This window comes from Salmo salar, unplaced genomic scaffold, assembly GCF_905237065.1.
Source record: "Salmo salar unplaced genomic scaffold, Ssal_v3.1, whole genome shotgun sequence".
Classification (NCBI taxonomy): Eukaryota; Metazoa; Chordata; class Actinopteri; order Salmoniformes; family Salmonidae; genus Salmo; species Salmo salar.
The window spans coordinates 35660-45241 of NW_025548035.1; the positions used below are offsets into that span (position 1 = coordinate 35660).

At 45.4% G+C, this 9582-nt stretch overlaps 1 long non-coding RNA gene across 1 annotated transcript; it reads right to left on the reverse strand.

Moving 5' to 3' along the window:
- Positions 1–6196: 6196 nt before the first annotated feature.
- On the reverse strand, positions 6197–7420 carry LOC123732607 (uncharacterized). Its single transcript, XR_006763303.1, has 2 exons — positions 7383–7420; positions 6197–6647 (listed from the first exon to the last, which is right to left on the reverse strand). It is a non-coding gene; the product is annotated as an uncharacterized lncRNA (long non-coding RNA).
- Between the last annotated feature and the right edge of the window lie 2162 nt (positions 7421–9582).

The following is a 9582-nucleotide window of genomic DNA, read 5'->3' on the forward strand; positions in this document are numbered from 1 at the left end:
CTTCATGGACACACAGCTGGGTACAGGGAGGCTGGTCTCTCCTGCTTGATTGGGCTTCAACACAACAGAGACAAACATCACATCTCTCATCTACTCTGAGCTCAGATGGGGAAACATAAGAAGAGGTTCATTCCAAACGCTATATATCCATTTTCAGAAATGTTCTTTAATTAGCTTTTATTGTTTAAAGAAATTATGAAAGAGATTGGTGTGTTTTTTCACTATCTATGTCACGTCCTGACCAGCAGAGGGTGTTGTGTAGTTTTGGTCAGGACGTGGCAGAGTATGTCTGTGTATGTGTGTTCTGGGTGTTGTATTTCTATGTGGGTCTGTATGGCTCCCGATCAGGGACAGCTGGTGATCGTTGTTCCTGATTGGGAGTCATATAATTAGGAGTATGTTTGTCACTTGGGTTTGTGGGTGGTTGTGCTGACACTGCTAGTCTTTTGGGATGTACGTAGCATGTTATTAGTCATTCTGTTTATTGTTTTTTCCCCGTGGATACTTTGCTCTTATATATTAAAAAGATGAGTATCTACATTTCACTTGCTGCAGTTTGGTCTCTTCAACATGGCTGTAATTATGACAGAACCACCCACCACAACAAGACCAAGCAGCGGAAAAGGGAGCAGGACGCTGAATATATGGACTATTCTGAGGAAATAGACTTCGACATGGACACTTGTGAGAAATGGACTTGGGAACAGATTCTGGCCGGAGAGGGCCCGGGGCGAAAGGCTGGTGAGGACCGGGAACGCTACCGGGGTACATGACTGGCGAGGAAGCCGGAGAGGCACCCCCAATAATTTTTTTGGGGGGGGCACACGGGTAGTTTGGCTAGGCCTAGGAAGAGCCATAAGCCAGCTACCCGTGAGTACATGGAGGAGCGTATGGAGTGGAGGGCGCCGTGTTTCGCTGAGGTGCGCACTATCTCGCCCATACGCACGCACAGTCCGGTGCGCGCCATTCCAGCCCCTCGCAGATGCCGTGCTAGAGTGGGCATCCAGCCTGGTAGGAGGATGCCTGCGCAGCGTGTCTGGTCGCCGGTACGCCTCCTAGGACCAGGCTACCCTACTCCCGCTCTATGCACGGCAACCATCAGGCCCCTGCACAGCCCAGTTCGCCCTGTACCAGCACCCCGCTCGTACAGGGCTGTTAGTTCCATCCAGCCAGGATGGGTTGTGCAGGTGGGGCGGTCACGGCCACCTGTGCGCCTCCATGGCCCAGTCTATCCGGTTCCTGCCTCTCGTGCTATCTCAGAAGTGAGTTCCTCCAGTCTGGCACGACCAGTACCAGCAACCCGGACCAAGCTTCCCATGAGTTGGCCTAGTCCTATTCAGCCTGTTCCCGCTCCTCGCACTAGCCCTAGGGTGCGTGTCTTCAGCCTGGTACCACCTCTACCAGCCCCACGCACCAGGCTTCCAGTGCGTCGGCCCAGCCTCAAGAGCCCGGCACCAGTGTGCAGTCCAGAGTATCCGGCACCAGTGTGCAGTCCAGAGTATCCGGCACCAGTGTGCAGTCCAGAGTATCCGGCACCAGTGTGCAGTCCAGAGTATCCGGCACCAGTGTGCAGTCCAGAGTATCCGGCACCAGTGTGCAGTCCAGAGTATCCGGCACCAGTGTCTAGTCCGGAACCGAGGGAGACTGCCTGCGACCCGGAACCGAGGGAGACTGCCTGCGACCCGGAACCGAGGGAGACTGCCTGCGACCCGGAACCGAGGGAGTCTGCCTGCGACCCGGAACCGAGGGAGTCTGCCTGCGACCCGGAACCGAGGGAGTCTGCCTGCGACCCGGAACCGAGGGAGTCTGCCTGCGACCCGGAACTGAAGGAGTCTACCTGCGACTCAGAACTGAATGTGACTAACTGTGTATTGAATGAGTTTGCCTACAGCGTGGAAATGAAGGAACCTGCCCACGATCCACAGCGGATTGAGCCTGTCTACGACCCGGACCCCAATGAGTCTGCCTACAACCTGGAGGGCAGGAGGCCGGAACCAGAGCCACCTCCAGGATAGTTGGGGAGGGAGGGTGTAGCACAGTGCCGTTGTTGACGGCAGCCACCCTCCCTTCCCTCCCTTATTGTTTAGGGGGTATTTGTATTTGTTTTTCTTGTGGTTTTGGGGGATTTTGTGGTTTCTTTTTTTAGGTGCATTCGGGGTAGGCACCTTTAGGGGGGGTACTGTCACGTCCTGACCAGCAGAGGGTGTTGTGTAGTTTTGGTCAGGACGTGGCAGAGTATGTCTGTATGTGTGTTCTGGGTGTTGTATTTCTATGTGGGTCTGTGTGGCTCCCGAACAGGGACAGCTGGTGATCATTGTTCCTGATTGGGAGTCATATAATTAGGAGTATGTTTGTCACTTGGGTTTGTGGGTGGTTGTGCTAACACCGCTAGTCTTTTGTTTGTATGTAGCCTGTTAGCCTGTAGTTAGTAGTTATTGTTTTTCCTGTGGATGCTTTGCTCGTATATATTAAAAAGATGAGTATCCACATTCCGTCTGCAGTTTGGTCCATTCAACACAGCAACAACCGTTACTAATATGCTGCTGTAAATAGGCATACTAGGTTATTGTACTTCATCAGCCAGTTAGCTTCAACAGGACACATGTCCTACCATCAGCCAGTAAGCTTCAACAGGACACATGTCCTACCATCAGCCAGTTAGCTTCAACAGGACACATGTCCTACCATCAGCCAGTTAGCTTCAACAGGACACATGTCCTACCATTTGAAATGATGGTGTGAGGAACACTTCCCTGCTGAAATATATGGGTTGGTCAACAGTACATTCCACTCTGTATCAGATTTTCATTGATACACCGTTAACTGATTTAAAGTTAAACATAAAAACGAGTGATAGGTTACTGTTAGATAGTGATAGGCTCCTGTTAGATAGTGCTAGGCTACTGCTAGATAGTGATAGGCTCCTGTTAGATAGTGATAGGCTACTGCTAGATAGTGATAGGCTCCTGTTAGATAGTGATAGGCTCCTGTTAGATAGTGATAGGCTACTGCTAGATAGTGATAGGCTCCTGTTAGATAGTGATAGGCTACTGCTAGATAGTGATAGGCTCCTGTTAGATAGTGATAGGCTCCTGTTAGATAGTGATAGGCTACTGCTAGATAGTGATAGGCTCCTGTTAGATAGTGATAGGCTCCTGTTAGATAGTGATAGGCTCCTGTTAGATAGTGATAGGCTACTGCTAGATAGTGATAGGCTACTGCTAGATAGTGATAGGCTACTGCTAGATAGTGATAGGCTACTGCTAGATAGTGATAGGCTCCTGTTAGATAGTGATAGGCTCCTGTTAGATAGTGATAGGCTCCTGTTAGATAGTGATAGGCTACTGTTAGATAGTGATAGGCTCCTGTTAGATAGTGATAGGCTCCTGTTAGATAGTGATAGGCTACTGCTAGATAGTGATAGGCTCCTGTTAGATAGTGATAGGCTCCTGTTAGATAGTGATAGGCTACTGCTAGATAGTGATAGGCTCCTGTTAGATAGTGATAGGCTCCTGTTAGATAGTGATAGGCTACTGCTAGATAGTGATAGGCTCCTGTTAGATAGTGATAGGCTACTGCTAGATAGTGATAGGCTCCTGTTAGATAGTGCTAGGCTACTGCTAGATAGTGATAGGCTCCTGTTAGATAGTGATAGGCTACTGCTAGATAGTGATAGGCTCCTGTTAGATAGTGATAGGCTACTGCTAGATAGTGATAGGCTCCTGTTAGATAGTGCTAGGCTACTGCTAGATAGTGATAGGCTCCTGTTAGATAGTGATAGGCTACTGCTAGATAGTGATAGGCTCCTGTTAGATAGTGATAGGCTACTGCTAGATAGTGATAGGCTCCTGTTAGATAGTGATAGTCTTTTGGTACGTAGCCTGTTAGTCGTTTTTTTTTTGTTGTTTATTGTTTTTTCCCGTGGATACTTTGCTCTTATATATTAAAAAGATGAGTATCTACATTTCACCTGCTGCAGTTTGGTCTCTTCAACACGGCTGTAATTATGACAATCTAATCATGGCATGGGGTTGTTCAATGACAGACATGTATTTGTTTAAAATCTATCACTTGATGGTTTCATTTCAGAGACAAATAATCATGTTTTTTTTCTAAATGCTACATACACAGTAATAATATATCTCTGCCTCACTGTCAGAGAAATCAGTAGTACTGCTAGGTTTTACAGTCAAATGTGACCGACCGTCTCAATTCGGTCGTATGTAGCAACATTTGAAATAGTGTTTTTTACATTAGATAATTTTACCTTTATTTAACTAGGCAAGTCAGTTAAGAACAAATTCTTATTTACAATGATGGCCTAGGAACAGTGGGTTAACTGCCTTGTTCAGTGGCAGAAAGACAGATTTTTTTTTTCCTTGTCAGCTCAGGGATTCAATCTACCAACCTTTCCTTTCGGTTACAAGTCCAGCGCTCTAACCTGCGGTAGCCTAGAAAAGTAGAGATTCTCAGCCCCGCCAAAAGCTTGTGTCAGCACTATGCCTTCTTGTGGATGGAATGAACTACTTACTAGGGACATAAGGTAATGTTATGAAATTGGGCTCCATGTAATTAACTAGTTTTCATCAGAAAAAAACATTGTTAAAAATGGAATATGTCCAGCCTACTTGAGGCGCCCTGAAAATAATATTCAAAAGTTTGGTCCTGGACACAGAGGGGTTAAACACTAAAGTTACTGTCCATCTAGTGAAGAGAGGAGAACCGGACAGAGGTAGCCAGCATCAGTCAACGAGAGAGGGAGGATAGGATAACTGGGATGCTGCTGGTAGAGTAGCTAGCTAGCTAGCTTACCGAGCTGTACCGACTAGCTAGGATAACTAGGATGCTGCTGGTAGAATAGCTAGCTAGCTTACCGAGCTGTACCGACTAGCTTGGATAACTAGGATGCTGCTGGTAGAGTAGCTAGCTAACTTACCTAGCTGTAAAGACTAGCTACGATAACTAGGATGCTGCTGGTAGAGTATCTAGCTAGCTTACCTAGCTGTACCCGACTAGCTAGGATAACTAGGATGCTGCTGGTAGAGTAGCTAGCTAGCTTACCTAGCTGTACCGACTAGCTAGGATGCTGCTGGTAGAGTATCTAGCTAGCTTACCGAGCTGTACCGACTAGCTAGGATAACTAGGATGCTGCTGGTAGAGTAGCTAGCTAGCTTACCTAGCTGTACCGACTAGCTAGGATAACTAGGATGCTACTGGTAGAGTAGCTAGCTAGCTTACCTAGCTGTACCGACTAGCTAGGATAACTAGGATGCTGCTGGTAGAGTAGCTAGCTAGCTTACCTAGCTAGGATAACTAGGATGCTGCTGGTAGAGTAGCTAGCTAGCTTACCTAGCTGTACCGACTAGATAGGATAACTAGGATGCTGCTGGTAGAGTAGCTAGCTAGCTTACCTAGCTGTACCGACTAGCTAGGATATCTAGGATGCTGCTGGTCGAGTAGCTAGCTGGCTAGCTTACCTAGCTGTACCGACTAGCTAGGATAACTAGGATGCTGCTGGTAGAGTAGCTAGCTAGCTTACCTAGCTGTACCGACTAGCTAGGATAACTAGGATGCTGCTGGTAGAGTAGCTAGCTAGCTTACCTAACTGTACCAACAAGCTAGGATAACTAGGATCCTGCTGGTAGAGTAGCTAGCTAGCTTACCTAGCTGTACCGACTAGCTTGGCTAGCTAGCAGGACGTTCGTCTGTCCCTCATCTCGATGATGACGACGAATCCAGTGAACCACAAAATGAAACAAGGATAGAGAGTGAAAAGGATCTGGCTACACTCATACGGTCCCTGACCGTAAAGCAAAAAGGAAATTGAACAATAAAACTTCGGCGTTTCAACACTGTAACAAACTCTGTCGTTATTCCCCAAGATCACCTCAGCCCACTCTGCGCAGAATCGGTACAATATGCTTTGCGCCACACTGTACGTGGACGCGGACAGATCTGTTTCTGTACAGGGATGCGGGCAGTTTCAGAACGTGGACATGAGCAGTGCAACACAATCAACTAAACCCAATGTTTACAGTGGGTTAAATTAGTAATATTCATTTTTTATTATTATGTTAAACAAACATTCTACGTTTTTTATAACAATATTTTCAGATCTAGGCCCATGTCCACAAAGCGTCTCAGAGTAGAAAATTGGTCGTATAAGTACTGAGAATAAAGACATTTTACACTTATGTTACACTTATGGGTATAAATTAAAGCTATGCATGAAGTCTCTAGTCCCACCTAGTCGGCAGATATTTAGAACACCTCGTGAGCTGTCCTAAGTAGTTAAGAGTTAACAGCAGGTGTCTTGATAATACAATAGAATAATGCAGCGAGTCAGTGGTTCCTGAGCCACATGTAATTGCTTTGCAGTAGTTAAAAATAATGTTTTATATCTCTATATGGTCAATCCATAAATAATATATGTCTTGTGCTTTTGGCAATGATTTATGTATAATACTTATGTATAACAAGTGATACCATGTATGTCTCCAAAGCGTTTTGTCTTCATTTTGGCAGATTAATTTATGCTAATTTCTCAAGATTAACTCAGGTTTTCGTCCAGCGGCTAAGGAGTTGGAGCTGTGGCAGGAGTTGGACCTGTGGTCCAAAGGTGGCTGGTTTATATCCCGGGCCGGGCGCTGGAAAAAACGTGAGGAATTGATCTGACCCCTGGAGGTCTGCTGGGTTCACATCCTCAAAACGTTCACCTTTCGTTGATCAGAACTTTCTTTTCTAAGAGTGTAAAATTAACACGTTTATCTTTTGATTATTTAATTATCTACATCATGTTATTTCAAGTTATCCCTTTGGAGCGCAACATCACATTGTTAAAAAAAATTATCCTAAATTTGGCATGGCTATAAATTGGGCAATTGAAGACATCTAGGGCGTAATCTGTGTTCGATGAAAATGAACATTGTATGCAACGTTGCAGGCAACATTATTGGCAAGGGACTTGATGCCTACTATGCCAAAGCTATTTAGAGTTGTTAAACGGGTGTGAAGAGTGTGTTGATATAACGGGAATATTGTCAAAATTCTTCTTGTAACAACGATCAGAATTGGTAAAGAAAATATGCATTCCATTATATTAGGCAATAATTAAGAGTAGGCAAAGTGGTCGTGTCATGTGAAAATTCTATCAAATGTGTTACATTGCAACGAGTACAGTCAGGGTGCCGTGGAGCCCCTGCAGTACCTCCACAGACCCCGGATTGAGAACCCCTGCAGTACCTCCACAGACCCCGGATTGAGAACCCCTGATTTAGCAGATGCTCTTATCCAGAGAGATTTACAGTAACTGCATTCATCTTAAGATAGCTATTTATTTTGGAAATAAAGTTAATAAATTCTTCATAAAATTGTCATCTTACCTCTTAGCTTTGGTGTCATGTCCCCCAGAGAGATGCATTTTAGAGGCAGGGCCCCCTCCTCTCTCTCCCCAGAGAGACTCATTTTAGAGCACTGACCCCTAAACAGAGATCCAACATGTTGATTGTGGTCAACACAGGGACAACTAAACAGAGATCCAGCATGTTGGTTGTGGTCAACACAGGGACAACTAAACAGAGATCCAGCATGTTGGTTGTGGTTAACACAGTGACAACTAAACAGAGATCCAGCATGTTGGTTGTGGTTAACACAGTGACAACTAAACAGAGATCCAGCATGTTGGTTGTGGTTAACACAGTGACAACTAAACAGAGATCCAACATGTTGGTTGTGGTTAACACAGTGACAACTAAACAGAGATCCAGCATGTTGGTTGTGGTTAACACAGTGACAACTAAACAGAGATCCAACATGTTGATTGTGGTTAACACAGTGACAACTAAACAGAGATCCAGCATGTTGGTTGTGGTTAACACAGTGACAACTAAACAGAGATCCAACATGTTGGTTGTGGTTAACACAGTAACAACTAAACAGAGATCCAGCATGTTGGTTGTGGTTAACACAGTGACAACTAAACAGAGATCCAGCATGTTGGTTGTGGTTAACACAGTGACAACTAAACAGAGATCCAACATGTTGGTTGTGGTTAACACAGTAATTCTTTAATGTCAATTGTTCTCATGTATTCATTATCTCTTTGAGAAATAAAATATTTACTAACAGACATAGAAACTGTCAGGTGATTTAATGCATCACATGAACATGTAGTTGTGACATTTCATCTCTATGTTAACTGTCAATAATAATAATAATAAAATGTGTCACTGTTTGTCTCAGACACACACACACACACACAGGGAGGGAATGTTGTCTTTGTTTAATATTGTTTTAGGACATCGAAAATGGACAAAAGGATTAGCCGATGGATTATGGAAACAACAAAAATAATGGGAGAAATGGGAGAAATGACTAGAGAGAGTGTTTTTTAACTCACTGACCATGACCCATGAGTTCTTCTTACCTTTGTTCAGTAGAAAAGTCTCCCTCTCTAAACGCTATAGGTTGCAGCATAGACCGGTCACTCTTCATGGACACACAGCTGGGTACAGGGGAGGCTGGTCTCTCCTGCTTGATTGGGCTTCAACACAACAGAGACAAACATCACATCTCTCATCTACTCTGAGCTCAGATGGGGAAACATAAGAAGAGGTTCATTCCAAAACGCTATATATCCATTTTCAGAAATGTTCTTTAATTAGCTTTTATTGTTTAAAGAAATTATGAAAGAGATTGGTGTGTTTTTTCACTATCTATGTCACGTCCTGACCAGCAGAGGGTGTTGTGTAGTTTTGGTCAGGACGTGGCAGAGTATGTCTGTGTATGTGTGTTCTGGGTGTTGTATTTCTATGTGGGTCTGTATGGCTCCCGATCAGGGACAGCTGGTGATCGTTGTTCCTGATTGGGAGTCATATAATTAGGAGTATGTTTGTCACTTGGGTTTGTGGGTGGTTGTGCTGACACTGCTAGTCTTTTGGGATGTACGTAGCATGTTATTAGTCATTCTGTTTATAGTTTTTTCCCCGTGGATACTTTGCTCTTATATATTAAAAAGATGAGTATCTACATTTCACTTGCTGCAGTTTGGTCTCTTCAACATGGCTGTAATTATGACAGAACCACCCACCACAACAAGACCAAGCAGCGGAAAAGGGAGCAGGACGCTGAATATATGGACTATTCTGAGGAAATAGACTTCGACATGGACACTTGTGAGAAATGGACTTGGGAACAGATTCTGGCCGGAGAGGGCCCGGGCGAAAGGCTGGTGAGGACCGGGAACGCTACCGGGGTACATGACTGGCGAGGAAGCCGGAGAGGCACCCCAATAATTTTTTGGGGGGGCACACGGGTAGTTTGGCTAGGCCTAGGAAGAGCCATAAGCCAGCTACCCGTGAGTACATGGAGGAGCGTATGGAGTGGAGGGCGCCGTGTTTCGCTGAGGTGCGCACTATCTCGCCCATACGCACGCACAGTCCGGTGCGCGCCATTCCAGCCCCTCGCAGATGCCGTGCTAGAGTGGGCATCCAGCCTGGTAGGAGGATGCCTGCGCAGCGTGTCTGGTCGCCGGTACGCCTCCTAGGACCAGGCTACCCTACTCCCGCTCTATGCACGGCAACC